Genomic DNA, 16519 nt, shown 5'->3' with positions numbered 1-16519 from the left:
CATAGCATTTCTGCTGCTCAGTGAAGCCAAAAGAAACCAGTTTTTGCTCCTCATCATTTCTTAGTGACTAAACTTCGAATGCCTGAACCAAGATTGCCATTTTCAGTAAGCAACAACTGCTTTCTCACCTTCCTGCTCCTCCTCTTCACAAAGATAATTCTTATTTACCACCAGGTGGCAATGGATAAATATGTCCAAACAGACAAACATTCGAGACAGTGTAAGAAAATAGAAAATAGCATGACATTCTACAAAGCAACAAAAATAAATTGCTCATCATGACAGGCTGCAAGTTTCTATTAACTGAGAGCTGGTTTGCTGTAAAAGAGTTGGGGCTTGAGTTGTCTTTCTGTCACTGTGTCTGTAATCTAGGATGTCTCCTAGCTCTTTTTCCAGCTCTCTGGATACAATTATAATAATAAAAGCTTGACAAGGTAATGAATATTTGGTGTTTAGGCAATATATATATAAAGATGTTTTGGAACAATGCTAAGCACTGTTTCTTATTAAGTGAAACAGGAGAAATACATAAAAGATAATGGTTACAAAGACAATGAAATGCAATGCCAATCTTGTATATTATCCACTATTTTACTGTTTTGAAGGGGAAAATCTTCTACTACATTCCTGTCTCAAACTCGTTCCTCATTTTCAAAACAGAAAAGGAAGTAGAAAATGAGTAGCTTTTCCTTCTTACTAACAAATCTCGTCTTCTAATATTAATGAGCCTGTGTGTGAATGTGTGTGTGGGGGGGGGGGGGGGAGAGGTGCACATCCACAATAGGGCTTGAACTCAGGATCTAGGTGTTGTCCTAACCTTTTTTGCTCACGATGGCTGGTCTACCACTTGAGCCTCAGCTCTACTTTGGGCCATCTGATAATTATTTGAAGATAAGAGTCTCATGGACTTTCCTATCTGGGCTGGCTTTGAACACAGTCCTCAGATGGCAGCCATCTAAATAGCTAGGATTACAGGTGGGGTGAGCCACATAAACGTCTTGCTTGTGTCTGGATCCCATACCTTCCTTTCAGAACATTCAGTGGCTTCCTATTCTGTTTCCTAGAAGGCTCCTCCCTCCGGTCATTCCATCTATGACCCCTCCAAGCTCCAAGCCAGTGGAGATTCCTAGGTCTGATAACTTTGTTCTCTTTCCTTCTCAAAGTCCAGCCTTACCACCTGTCTTAGTCTCTCCGTGCTGTTGTAATGGCATGCTTGAGATCGAATCGTTTATAAAGGATAGAAATGTGTTTCTCACTGTTCTGGAGGTTAGGGAGTCCAAGCGAACAATACTGGCATCTAATAGAGGTTTTCTCGCTGCATCACGGCAGAAGGTGGAAGAGCAAGAGAGGGCAAATGGAAACCAGGCTCACTCTTACAACAAGCCCACTCTCGTAATAATGGTCTCCATGCTTTGATGACTTCATTCCTTCTTTAAAGTCCTACCTTTAAACACTCGTATCTTGGAGATTGTTTCCTCCAGCATGAATATGGGGACACATACCCAGACCGTACCAGTGCGTCTCTAAGGAATGACTTCAAACCGTGCGTGATTTTCAACATACACAATGAAGATCAATCATTCATCTAAATCAGCCTAATATTGTTCAGCTTATTTCATATCTATCCTGAACCTGGCTTTGGTCCAAGTAGCCACATCCCCACCAAAGGGTGTCCCATCAGAGATTAAACCCCCCTGTGGGAAATGGACCGACCAAGGGTGAACAGATGCAGCGTTGGTACTCACTGGACATTAGACTGAAAATGGACTATCCACCCTGTGTGGGGGATGTTTTCCAACTGGAAGGGAACAAGGGAATGGGTGACATTGTCCAAAAATAAATGTACTCTTTACCTGACTTATGTAACCCTGTATATCACCTTTACAATAACAATTAAAATTTAAATTAAGAAAACAATAAAAAATAAAGCTCTCTGTGGAAATCATGCATTAAGTTATAGTAGAGGGGTCAGAACGGGTGAAAGCATATTCCTTGGAAGAGTAGGGGGAACTCTTTGAATCATGTGTGTGTCTCTCTCCTGAGAAGAACAGGGAAGCGCAGCCTTCCCTAGGGAGAAGCTGGATTTCTTCCCAGAGAAGGGAGGGAGGCCATGGCTCTGGGTTTTCAACACGAACTAGGACTTGCTCCAACTCACTTCTGGAAGTCATCTAAAGAGGAGAAAGGGAACGTGAGCCAGAAAGTGCTCTGGAGAAGTCACACCTCAAGACTCATGCATCAGCCCAAGAAGGAGGCCACTTAGTGGAAATGCCATGGGCCTTATCTTTTCGAAAGAATTGTTTTCTGGCACATGCATTGAATGATATTGATAAGGATGTCACTTGCTACTTTGTTTCCAACAGCAAACTAAAAGGCCTGTAGGAGAAAAAACTGTCATCATTAAATTATTTCTTCCAGTAACATTATATTTATGTATAAAAGGAACAGAACGGAGGAAGGGTGATTGAAAAAGAGTAATATTGGTGGAGAGAATTTGACCGAGTTCATTAGGTGCATGTTGTAAATACCACAATGAAACCCTTCTGTACAACTAACGTATGCTAATAATCTTTTAGTCAATCACTTCTTCAGTGGAAGAGTGACTTCAGTTCCTGACTGTCATCATCTTAGGGGTCACTCATGGCCCTTTTGGGTTGGGACCAACATGCATCTCACACAATGAAGAATTTCTGCCACCCAGCAAACATTTGGTTGGATTTCCCACCAAACATTTGTGTGGGTGAAAAACATCTGAGCCAAGAACTGAACTGTGCTAAATATAAACCCAAAATAATTTCTGCACCATTTTAAGATGCAATGATTTTTTTTCTAAGAATAGAACAAGAAAATAAAATCAGAAGCTTTGGAAGGTCGCCTTGCATCGTTAACCAGGAGTGATGATGGTCTCAGCAAAAACATGAAATTGATGACAACCAGCCTCAACAGCAAAACACACCTAAACCTATCTGCATTTGGATCTGTGACATTCTCTTGAGTCGACATAAGGAGATAAACAACTGTCTGATTCACTGATTCTTCTGTGTGTGCCCAAGGCATTAGCAGATTGAAATTATTATTATGTTATTTTAAGTAGATTGTCTTCATGTGTTTACATTACAGTTAGGATGTTATTTGGGGGGTTCATCATACTTTAGCTAATGTCATTGTTTATTAATTTAATACGTGTGTCATTAGAAAAGGGGTTGGGTCAGTCAGCTTCATGTGATTACAGCAAAATAGTTTAGACAGTGCATTTCTTGGGAGTTGGATTTAGCTCAAGGCTTTGGAGTTCAAGTCCATGATCCAGTGTGGGAGAGTAGAGGACACACTGATATGACCTCGGGAGGCAGCAGCAGGTGGTGGCCATCATGGCAGAAGAGCGTGTAGCAGCAAGTGTTGTCTGTCAAGCCTGAGCAAAGAGAGAAGACAGCTAGGTCCTACAATCCTCAAAGAGCTAATGACTTTCCACTGGGCCTCCACCTACCAAGGGTTCGTTGTCTCCCAGGAGCATTGCCATGGCCACAAAGCCCTTCATATAGACCCAGGGGACACGGCCCATCTTCAAACCACAGCAGAAGCCTTGGTCCAGGGTAACTTTAAAAAAATGAAAAGATTGTATAAGTCAGGCATCAGCAGCTCTTGCCTGCAATCCTAGCTACTCAGGAGGCTGAGCTATCCAGAGGTACATGATTCAACCTTAGCCCAGAGAGGAGAGTTCATGAGATCCCATTTACAAAATCATCAGCAAAACTCCATGCTGGAGGGCTGGAAAGGTACCTCAGTGGTAGTGTGTCTGCCTGGCAAGCACCAGGATCTGAATGAAGCCCCAGTGTGCTCCAAAAGTCTAGTAGCTTAAATGGTAGTACACCAAGCAAGTGAGCAAACCAAGCAAGCACAAAACTTTGAGTTTAAATTCAAGTTCCAGCGTGCATATGTTTGTGTATGCAGATATACGGTACAGTATGATATACTAAATAACAACATACTCAAGAATATCCTGCCATAGTTAAAAGGATTAGCTAAATCTATATATAATGATTTGGGTGGGGGGAGCTCTACACCAGGTAGTTGAAAGAAAAAACTTGCTTCAGAAAAATACATACTGCACATAAAACTAATATCAATTATATAAAAATATATATCTGCAAAATCTAAGTAACTGAATCGTAGCAATCTCGTGGATGGCAGACAACTTGACCCATCTCTCAGAAGTTCAAGGGAACTACTGTCTGTGTCAAGTACAACACAACAACAAGAAGAACTTGCCCTTGGGAAAGGCAGCTTACCTTAAACTGCCAAAGGCCCGTAGCCCCAGTTTGAAGCAAGATGGGTTTTGATAATATTTTATTAGTTTTAAGTAGTAGTACAAAGGAGTTGCCAGTTATAAACAAAGCAGTTTATAAATAGAATACATCTTGTTCAACATCTCCCCTTTCAACATGCCCACCCGTCCCTCCTTTCCCCTCCCCTTCCCTCCCTCCCCTTAATTTTGTAGGAGAGACAGTGGATTCTTGACTGCATTCCTGAAGGGAGATATTTTAATACATGAAAGATCAATTTGTACTCATTCTTAACAGCTCTTTCTCCAGAGCCCCACAGCTTGGGAGACAAATGACACATCTCAGTGGCACTGGCCGGTGCGCCCTGCCAGCTTGCCCTGTGGGTCTGCAGACTCAGCCCCCCTCCCCCCCCCCCCCCCCGTGGGTGTTCCCACCCCCACACAGCTGTTCAGGGTTCTGCTCCCACAGCTGTTACGCTCCGTCTCAGCCATGGCTTTCCTGCCCCTGACCTCTCCTCTCCTCACCACCAGCATCCTGCAGCTCCCAGACAGACAAGAGCGGCCCTTCCTCAAGGAAGACGCTCCTCCCATCAGCTACAAATAGCTGGAGACCTGTTTTCCTGAAGGAGACACACTTCCCATCATGCCTTGCAAAGCTTCCATGTCAAGGCCAGCCGCCTACATCAACTGTCATCTGCTTCCTGCCATCCCGAGATCCCAGGAAGCAACTATCTTTCCTGCCGTCACCACCAAGCTACTCACACAACCATGATTCCCTGTGTCTCCACAGGGAAGCATGAGTTAAAGACCGTGGTGGATTGAGAGTTTGAGTTGTAGTTTTAGACCACCCAGGATGGAAGGTCATGGTGACCATTACCAGATGCAAACTTTGAACTGCTTCCATGGCTTCTGTGGGTTTCCGTTTCCTTATCTTGTAAAATAAAGAAATCAGCAAGCCGTAGGTGCTTGTATGTGATTAACCTGCAATGTGGGTTCAATGCTGAGTTGTATTCTGGCTACTACAAGAGATTCACCAATGCTGTGTCTTGGGACCACCAATGGAGGCCCACGAAAGAAGCCCCCTTGCTTACTCTTTTAAGCAGACACGTGTATTGTAATGTCCTAGATTCCATCACCTGATTCATCATCTGCTGCCTTCTATGGGAAAGTACAAAATCTGAAATCACACCAGATCAAGTGTGACGTTGGGAGTCAAGTGGAAGGTGTTCAAGGAATTTCTGATCTTGGTCCTGAAGAGCATTAGGGTAGGACATCGGGAAGCCTTCCCACCAGCTTCAGGTACGAGTTTATCTTACTCAAAGCCAAGAGACATCAAAAGATTGCCTAAGATCTCCTTACTAATAAAGAATAGAAATCTAAAGATCAGAGGTACATACATTCATACATCATACATACATACATACATAAGATGGACCAATAAATCTTGGATCTATGGTCCTTTTCACCCCATGTGAGTGTCCACATTCTTGGTATCAGATTCTTAAGTCTCCAAGATTCCCTAGAGCTCCTATACAATAGTCATACTTGTCCACTGCTCTCCTTATGGGCTAGTAACAATTAGATGCTTCCTATTGACTAGTGATAAAAAGTAATTATAATTGTGAGCAAAACAACAGAAATGCCATTTCCTGGTGGATTCTTTCTGCAAGTTGCCAAAAATAATTTTTTAAAAGACAGTCAGGGATGTTTTTTCAAGTTAGGAGGGTAATAACAATCAAACAAATCCTCACAAGGAAAGAAAATACAAGTAAAGAACATCAGAATCCCTTCTGGACAAATACGACCTTCTGGTGGAAGGCCAGAGGTGTCGAGAGGACCGTGGGGAAGCCATCATTGATGGAAAGAACCAGAAGGAAGCAAAATAGCAGCTAGGTAGTGAGTGACCTTTCCTTTCAATCCAGCCAGGCTTCTGAAAGATACAAAGCAAAATGTAGCTCACAGCCCAGGAGCACAGAGCATCACACAAACATTAGAAGAGCAGATAGCAGGTACCCAACACATCCAACAGAGAAAAGGAGAGAAAAAATAGCAGAGCTTTAGCTGAAATTTTCGTTTGTTATCTGCTGAAAAGTGACACGTAGCAGAGGAAAACAAAAATTCTGAGTCATCATACGTAGCTGTTTTTGACATCCGACCCTTTCAACAAAACAAAAGACTAATCAGCTGGGTGCTGGTGGCTCATGCCTGTAATCCTAGCTATTCAGGAGGCTGAATTGTGAGGATCACAGTTTGAAGCTAGCCTGGGTGGAAACATCATGACATGTATCTCCAATTAGCCACTGAGAAGCTAGAGCTTCTCAGTGATAGAGTGATATCCTTGAGTGAAAAAGCTAAGGGGCAATGCCTACTCCCTGAGTTCAAACCCCAGTAGCAGCAAGCACACACATGCATGTGTGTATACATTCACACACACACACACACAAGCACACACACATACACATGACTAACTCCCACATCTCACTGTGAATCTTCATAAATGTCCCTGTGAAGTGTACGACCTGTTCTTAACCAACGTCCTGCTCCTGAATGTATTTGAAAAGCCATTACCCACTCCACTGGCTTCTCTCCATACCCTTCCAGGCCTTTCTGATTCCCAGTCTAATTCTCCACTGCCAACCCAATTTCTCCAAATCCCAGCATGCAACCCCAGTTGGCCAAACAAAACGCTAATTCATCACTATTTCTCTGCAGCTTTATCCCAGGGAGCAAAACCTCATTCCCGCATTTCTGCTTTCACACAGAGCTATGCGGGTTTTCTTTCCATCAACATGATAACTGTAATAACTGCCAATGTGATCCTAGGCTACCTGCCCCCTATCCCCACATACAATGAGCCAACACATGCTGTGATTCTACAAGTCAATGTCACCTCCCCCTCTTTCCACACACAGACCCAGGCCTGAGCCCTTGTTATTGTTTGCTGGACCATTGTTTCTTGTTTCTTTTTCTTTTTGCTGTTTTTTGGGCCAAGCCTGGGGCTTGAACTCAAGGCCTACGTGCTCTCCCTGAGCTTTGGTGCTCAAGACTAGCTCTCTACCACTTGAACCACATCTCCACTTCTGGCTTTTTGCTGGTTCATTTGGAGATAAAGAGTCTCATGCAGTTTCAGGGACAATGGCCTTCAAACCAGAATCCTTAGATGTCAGCCTCCTCAGTAGCTAGGATGATACACACGCAATAGCCACCAACACCCAGTCTTGGACCATTGTTTCTTCATCTGGCTTTTCTCTCTACCACCTCTCCCTCAATCTGGCCATCAGAGCTCACAACATACATCTAGCACAAGGCTAAAAAACTTGTGTAAAACTTGTTCTATCTCTGGGTTACAGAGAGCACAGAGTTCAAATCAAAGATAGTTGTCAAGGTCAACTCCAACCTTCCGGAGCTTCCCTTCCTTTCCCCTGACGCACCTCCGCCTAGCCTATCACATCATACCATATGGCAGTGGTGGGGTAGACAGTCAGCTTCCCACTGGGTAGTTATCAAGCTGTTTCCTGCCTGGGCCTGCAACTACCTCTGCTGTACAACTGCTTCTCACCAGCCCAGACACATCCCACGGACGCCCGGCTTCAAGGCCCTCCTCTCTCATGTTGGCTCAGCCACCCGTGCAGGCCCTTCCCCTGTGTCTGTCTGCACTGGCTGTTAGCAGCTGTCTGCACAGGAGCCAAAGTGATCTCATCAAAGTCAAGTCAGAAAGGGCATCTCCTTTTCTTAGTAGAGGGCTCCATTTCCCTCAAAACCAGCCTTCAGAATGGCCTGAGAGGACCCGTGCATGCTGTGGCCCCTCCTCAAAACCTCTCTATTCCCATCAGCCCCTTGCTCACGTGGACCTGAAACAAATGCCTCCTGCTTCTGCGAACCATCTGTGAACCGGCTCCTGCCCCCTGCATGTGTGCCTGGGCATGAGAACTGTTTTCTGACCTGGGTTCATCTTTCCTCCCATAGCCAGCATGGCTTGTTCCTTCCCGACCTTCAATTCTCCACTCAAAACACTCTCTGCAGGGCTGAGAATGTGGCATCGTGGTGGAGTGCTTGCCCCGCAGGCATGAAGGCCTGAGTTCGATTCCTCAGTACCACAGAAACAGAGAAGGCCAGAAATGGCACTGTGGCTTAAGAGGTAAGAGTGCTAGCCTGGAGCTGCATCTGGCTCATCAGAGGAGCTCAGTACACTTTTGTTGACTGAACAAATGGATGAATGAATGAATGAATGAATGAAAAGTGAAGTCATAGTGCAAGGCCCCACATAAAGGTCTCCTTTCCCCCTGTGTATCCTGCCAACCTTGCCTTCCTGCATCCTCATGGCTCTGTGCTTCGGCCTCTGTCAACATTGTCTTCTTTATGGAGGCAGCCCCCTCTCCTTTCCCTGCTTCTCTCCTAGACCCCACCCCCCCAGCCCCGCCCCAGTCACAGAGGCAATGCATCACTAAAGGTAAAAGAACCTCGGCCATAGAGGATCTGCGAATGGCCAAGGCAAGGCAGAAAGCCAGGTCTCTGCCAAACCCAAACCAATCATTAGGCATGCTAATTCATACCTACAGTGTCTAGAAACTCAAAGAAAAACAAAGTACATTAAACACTGGGTAAGAGGTTTTAATTTGGGTCTAATAGATAGCAATTCCTAAGAATTGTTTTTAAATAAAAGGAAGAAAGCACAGAGAAAGAAAAGAGAGAGGCAAGGGTTGGGAGTAGATGGAGGAAGAGGAGAGGAGATGAAGGAGGATTAGCAAAGGAAGGGAGGGAGGGAGGAAGAAAGGGAGGGAGGGGAAGAGGGAAGGAGGAAAGGGAGGGAGGGAGAAGGAACACTTCACTTTTTGTCATTGGACACAGCAGCGTTGGTATAAGAATGCCACACGGAAGTGTGAGCAAGTCTCTAGCTCACAGCCTAACAGACACATTTCACGTAATGAAATTACATGTCCTCTCAGTGGGCACTGCTCAAACCACTTTTTTCTGTTTTTTGTGCACAGAACTTAAAACTGAAGAGTAAGAATCGTGTTGAAAAAAAGCTTGCTCCCCGCCATCCAGCCCCCTACCTTCCCCCACCCCCCCCACCCTCAACCTGGTCAGAAGTCTATCATTCTGCCAAGAAATGCCAGGAAAGCTACTTCCAACCTAAGAATGACAATCATCTTTATGATGTACTCATCTTTATGATAATCAGATATATGAAAATCATTGTCACCTTCATCTTGTGTTGATAAATGTCCCCATGATAGCCTAACATTTTAAAAGTAGAAGTTACCCCCTGGATTGCCCACCTGAAACAGACCTGAAGACACAGGTGCAGCACCCACTTTGCTCCCTAGGTGGCGCTCACATTTTGTGGTCTGGGTTCCTTCCAAACTCACAAGATCTGGAAATGCCTACTGTTTGTTTCTTAAGAGAAGTGGCTATTATCTGCCTGTCCAAATGTGCATATGTCTGTGTGCTTTGTAATCGTCTAACTAGGACTTAAATAACTTGCCTGTTAGAAACTCCTGAAAAGTAACCTCTTCAAAGCCAAGTTTAGAAGAAACTAATTTCTTTTTTTTTTTTTAGATCCAAGACCAGGACTTGAACTTGGTGCCTGACTCTCTCTTCATTGGCTAGCACCCTACCAGCTGAGCCTCACCTTAACCCCAAGAATCTTAATTTATGCCCAACTAAACAGTCTCACACTTACCAACTATTTCTTCAGTAGGACAATAATATAACTTCCCGACCATAAAACTTGTGACTTTAAAAAGTTATGTGTAGATTATGCCCGTCTTACCCTGCTGTCTGTAGAAAGTGAATTCCCCAGAACCTCTAGCCTAGACTAGCAACAAAATGGTATGTTTTTGAAATGAACTATAATAGCCTAATTCAGAAGACAAAGCTGATTGGTTTTTTTCAGCTTCCACCTCTCCTATACTTACTAAATTAAAATCAACTTTAAAACATAGCAGATTTTCTCTTTCCCTACTGAGATCTAACCAGTAAAGGTTAAAGGTGTGTGTGTGTGTGTGTGTGTGTGTGTGTGTGTGTGTGTGTGTGTGTGTTGCGCGCGCATGCTTATGCATGTGTGCACAGATGCAGGTACTTGAACTCAGAGTCTTGGTGCTCCCCCTTAACTTTTTTGCTCAGTGCTGGCATTCTACCATTTGATCCACACCTCCATTGGTGGCTTCTTGGTGGTTAATTGGAGGCTGGCTTCGAAGCATGATCCTCAGAGCCCAGCCTCCGGAGTAGCTAGGATTAGAGATGTGAGCCACTGGCGTCTGTCTCTAACCAGTAAACTTTTTGCAAAAGACTGAGCTATCACTGGGCTCCTGGGGAATTCTGGTGATTAAGGCTTGTTTCAACCCGTTCTTATGAAACTTCTTACATGCTCCACTTCACTGAGACCCATCTGTTCTCTTCCCTTCCCTTCTATCCTGCAGCCTAGTCAAGCTTTAACAAACATATTAATTCCTCAGGTGAACATCTCAGTCTTCTAGGCAGTCAGGCAAATAAGTCAAGAAAGAAAGGCAGTGGTTTCTTATGAGATGCCCATGACCATTATCATACACAATCTTTATTTTCAGCATTTTCACATGACTAACCCCCACACCCTTTCATTCCGCTTCAAAAATCAATCAAGGCCCGGCACCAGTGGCTCACAACTGTAATCCTAGCTACTCAGGAGGCTGAGGTCTGAGGATCAAAAGCAACACCGGCAGGTAAGTCCAGGGTACTCTTATCTCCAATAAGCTACTCAAAAAAGCTAGAAGTGGCGCTGTGGCTCAAGTGGTAGAGTGCTCACCTTGAGCAAAAGAAGCTCAGGCTCAGAGTTCAAGCCCCAGGACTGGTCCAAAAAAAAAAAAATCCATTGAAATAACAGAGTGACTGTTGAAAATATTTTACGCTGCTATGAGATCGGTTAAGAACAGAGGTAAGAAGGTATTGATCTACATACTGGGATCTAAATACTCACTTGGATGTAAGCGAATCCCCGTGCGACGCCGCCGTTTCCTCAACCCTCATCTTGCCTGAGGAGGAACAGGTGCTGTGGAAGGCTTTAATATTGCAGTGATAGATACCGGCTTTAAAAATAAGCAAACAAACACGGGAAGAAAATGCAATCTATCCTGGAAACTGTAGGTTTGGTATTTACCTTCCTAAGGCTTCATAATGTCAGTGGATCAAAAGCGGCTTCTCTTAGCTTCTTTTTCTTTATTTATTCTTGTGTGTCTTGCTCTTGGTAAAGCAATGTGGAAGAAGAGAAGAACACTAGAGGGAAAGGATACTTAATCAACTAACCTAATCTACCGTATCTGATCAATCAAGGAATGACCATATGGATTAGGGGGAAAAAAAACTTTTCTGAAAGTAGAAGTATCTTGCAGAAGGATTAAGCCAGTTTGGAAGATACAGGGACAAGCCGAATAAACCATGGGAGTCACCCACAGTGGCCGTTCAAGTAGAGAACATTTAACCATAGCTCAAGAGGTCTTTGCAAAGTGTGTGCTTTTCACTCAGCGAGTGAATCATAGGCTTTGAGAATGAATCAAAGCACGACCAGGGTGAATAAATCTCACACACAGAAAGAACTCAGAATGCCTTTCAGAGGATTCCATTTTACATACAGCTTAAAACCAGGCAAACCTAAGCCACGGTGTGTTAGGTCAGGAAGCTTATCGGTTTGAGTGGGGTGGGACTCCCTGACATTTTGGCTTCCTGACATCCTGACTGGCAGCCACAGGGGCAGGAGTCCTACAGAACTTTGTTCCAATCCGGGTTTGGCAACTGGGTGACTTTGAACAAGTAACTCACATTCCTTGGGCCTCTGATTTTTTTTTTTTCCATCTATAAAATGGACTAATAATACCTTCCGTCAAGAGTTGGTGTGAGAAGTGAGTGAAATAACGCATGCAAAGTGCCTGGCAGCATGCGTAGGTGCTATAATAAATGGTAACTATTATTATCTCCGCCCCTATGCCTGATAGTAAACCAGGATCAGAGGAGAGATAGGTAAGCACACAGCTGAGAAGGGAAGGGAAAGCCCAAACCAGCCTCATGATCAAAGATCTCCAGAATCCACTCAAGCGCAGTACTGGAGGGTCCTCCCCCAGCCCACACAGTCTCCTAAATCTTCCTGCCTGCAAGTGTGGGCTGGCCTGATGGAGCCAACAAAGTTGTTTTGGTCCCAGCCACACAGGCCCTTGCTCGGGAGCAGCCAGGGGGCTCATAAATTATTCAGGACTCTGAGTCTCAGAGTGGGAACCAGTGATTTAGGCCATTCAGTGAGTTACTTACTACCTTGTGAGCTGTATGGTAACCTGAGTCTTATGGATATATAAGACCTTGACTGAGGCTGGGTGTGATTTTTCTTTAATCCCAGGTCAGGAAAGAGAGGGTTAGGACAACATGGGGAACAATGTAAACAAGACAGGGTTAAGGTGAAGGCTGCAGGAACTAGGCAGAGCCTAGGAGGCCCCCTTTGTAGAGACTGCCCATCCCCTCCCAGAGTGAGGAATGAGACAGCACTGGAGACATTGGGTTCTTTCTAAGTAGGAAAGAAGGGGAGAACTCTTTTTGGAAGACTTTGTGGTTTCAGTGGCTTAAGAAATTAAAGTAGCCAGGCACTGGTGGCTCACAACTGTTATCCTAGCTACTCAGGAGGCTGAGATCTGAGGATCCTGGTTCAAAGCCAGCTCAAGCAGGAAAGTCTGTGAGACTCTTATCTCCCATTAACCACCCGAAGTGGTGCCAGGGCTCAAAGCACAAAAGCTTAGGGATAGCGCCTAGACCCTGAGTTCAAGCCCTGTGACTGACAAATCTTTGTTGTTGTTTAACAAGAAGATCAAAATGGAGCATGCACTTTTACTTTTGACTTTGGATTGTTAAGTGATATCTTCAGACAACCATCCAGGGACACAGCTTAGCAAGGAATAAAAAAGGACCAAACAGCCAATACATTCAACACCAGTGGATCTTGAGTATATCATGCTAAAGAGAAAAAAGCCAGACTGTCGTGACTATGTAAGATTCTGGCAAAGGCTACACTGGTTTATACTGACAGATGCTTGAAGCCAAAAATGGGACTGATTCAAAGGAACAGGAGGGGATTTTTCTAAGTGATGAAAGTGTTCTGCATCTCCATCAAGTGTTTGTTCTGAGCCCGTTTAACTGTACACTTGGAATGGGTGCAATTGATTTCATGTGTGTTAGCCCTCAATAAAGTTAATTTTAAAAGGAAAAAACCTGACATCTTAGTCATAAAGGAGAAGCTGGGCAAGCCCCACCTCCAACACTCTCCTGACAAATTAATGTTTACTCAGAACTTGACAGTTAATGAAGCACTTTCTCCTCTTTTGGTCACTACATCAACTCTCTGAGGTGGGTGTCATTAATCCCATTTTATAGCTAAGGAAACTGAGGCACAGAATAGCCTAAGTTTTCTGACAAGAGTTCTGCTACCTGTCCAGTGTCCAACACCACTCTGGAAGTGGCCTCAGAGATGATGCAGGTCCCAAGAAACTGAAGCCCAGAGAGTGTAAATGTTGATGAGTGTGTGTGTGTGTGTGTGTGTGTGTGTGTGTGTGTATGTGTGTGTGTGTGTGTGTGTGTGTGTGTATGCATACATTGCATGCAGAGCTGGCACTAAGGCTTGAACTCAGGGCCTAGGTGTTCCCTCTTGGCTTTTTACTCAAGGCTGGATCTCAACCACGTGAGCTACAACTCCATTTTTGGAGTTAATTGGAGAATCGAGTCTCATGGATTTTCCCTAGCCTGGGCTGGCTTTGAACCACAATCCCCAGACCTCAGCCTCTGCCTAGCTAAGACTACAGGCATGAGCCATCAGCTTCCACCCAAAGTATAAATCTTGACACAGTTTTGCTGTGAGTTAAAGACTCTCTGGAATCAAAGGTGTGCCTCGTTCACACCAAATGTAAGGAAGGAATATCAACTCAGGATCATCTTACAAAAGAGATAGAAGGAGAGTCGTTTCCCATATGTAAGGCTTTTGGACCAGAAGGTGAAGGATAGCTCTGAAACAAAAGCAAGTCTAGACTCCACCTCTCCCTGCGTGGCGCAGGCCCCCAGCCCCTCCAGTCCCACGGGTCCTCTAACTTGAACAACTACAGCGAGCAGCACACGCACATCCTCCAGTCTGGCTTGCTTCCTTGCAGTGACTGTCCAAAGCTTGCTCTAGTTTCTCCTCTGGTTGGCTATGGAGCTTTATCCATTCCTCCTGGGTGAAATCACAGCGCTCTGGCCCCAGAGAGCTGGCACCAAAACCTGGGCCTCTGGTTCAGAGTCTCTATTCAGAGTCCTGAACATCAGAAAAGCTCCACTCCCTCTCTGGCTGAGCAGTGTGGATGCACAGCCCCTTCTGTACGCAGTTTAAAAGGTATGTGTCTGGAAGAGTAGAGGGAGAGAGGCCAGAAAATGCTCAAATCTGGTGTGTAATGGAGGTAAAATCCTGAGAGGAACCAGAAGAAACAGCAGGCGGTGGTGAACCTGGGAATGGAATGGATACCGGACAGTAAGCTGACTGACAGCTATACTTCCCATTTTGTTCCCATGTCTTTCAACATGACCCTTCTAACCAATATACATTGATTCTGTTTACTTATTTTTGCCAATATGTTTTGGCTAGGCCAACAAATTAGGAGCCACATTTACCTTATAAATATCTGTATTTTTAAAAAATTTTTTTGTCTGTCTGGGGGCTTGAACTCTGGGCCGGGGTGCTGTCCCTCAGCTCTTCAGCTCAAGGCTGTGCTCTACCACTTGAGCCACAGCACCATGTCTGGTTTTTTTTTTCTGTGTATGTGGTGCTGAGGAATCGAACCCAGGGCCTCAGGCATGTGAGGCAAGCGCTCTACCACTGAGCCACCTTCCCAGCCCTGTACATATATATATATATATATATATATATACATATGTGTGTATATATATGTATATATATATATTTAAAGTGATTCAAGAATCATTCATTCTTTTTTTGGGGGGGGGTCTGGTTGTGGGGTCTGAACTCTGGGCCTGGGCGCTGTCCCTCAGCTCTTGAGCTCAAGGCTAAAGCTCTACCACTTGAGCCACAGCACCACTTCCGGCTTTTTTTCTTTTTGCTTATGTGGTACAGGAATTGAACCCAGGGCCTCAGGCATGCAAGGCAAGCGCTCTACCACAGAGCCACCTTCCCAGCCCCGAATCATTCATTCTTAATAAATAAACAAGCACCTATAAATTGCCTCCTTCATAGTGACCCAATTTAAATGACAGAGAAGTATGAATGAGTCACACTTAATGGGGTGGAAGCGGCAAGGGGTATGGGAAGGAGGGCCCAGGACCCCTCTGAATCACTGTCGGCCTGTTTTTGCCCCACACCTCTATAGGCTTCACTCTTTCATACATTTTCATCATCTCTGGACTAGCACAGTCCGAAGCTCCCAACGACTCTTCAGATTAGTAGTTCATTTAGGGTCAGGACAACCTTTCTCTTCAGTACTAAAAGTATGCACAGAAGCTGTTGAATAAACAGTTATTCAGTAGACAGAAGACAATCTCAAGAGGGTCGAAGATCCCAGGGTTGACACCAGCAGGAAAATCTAAAGTATCTACCATCTCCTTCCCTCACGTCTGCTCTGGGGTTGCAGGGCCGGCTTCAAAGTCCTTAGCCTGCTTACCAAGACCTGCTCCGGCCCACACCCATCTTCCTGCCCCAACTCCCAGGACAGCCCTGGGCCCCAGCAGTCAAACTGGTCCATTCACCCCTCCCTGAGCACACCTGAAGGCTAGAGGCCTGGAGGCCCTGCTTCCTGCCTGTCCCAAAGCTCGGCCACGGAACCCATACGGACTGCTGCTTGAAGACTCCCCTGAAAGTGCTCCCTCTATCTGCGCTTCCTTCATCTTGCCTTTTCCCCCACACACGTGGTAGGGGTGGGACCATCCCGCCCGGTGGGCCTCGGAGGGAAGGTGTGGCTCTCATCCCGGCCCTTTCCGGGAGAGGAAAGACTCTTGTGGAGTCGTGGGAATCAGAATCAGAAATGGGGTGAAAGCCTGAGACCGGGCTGCGCCCAGAGCTGAAGTCGAGAATGGTCACTCGATGCTAGTCCCCCCCACGAGGCGGCGCCCGCCCGTCTCACTCCGTCGGGACGCCTCCATCCAGGTCTGGAAGTTTTATGAGGACCCGTCCAACAAGTTCCCGGCCTCCCCTACGGTCCCTTTAAGAAGGTGAGCCAGGTGAGGCCGGCCCCGCCCCGGCGCCGGCCCCGC

The sequence above is a fragment of the Dipodomys spectabilis genome, unplaced genomic scaffold (assembly GCF_019054845.1).
Source record: "Dipodomys spectabilis isolate Male_0828 unplaced genomic scaffold, ASM1905484v1 ptg000034l, whole genome shotgun sequence".
NCBI lineage: Eukaryota > Metazoa > Chordata > Mammalia > Rodentia > Heteromyidae > Dipodomys > Dipodomys spectabilis.
Note: the sequence above shows the minus strand (reverse complement) of the source record.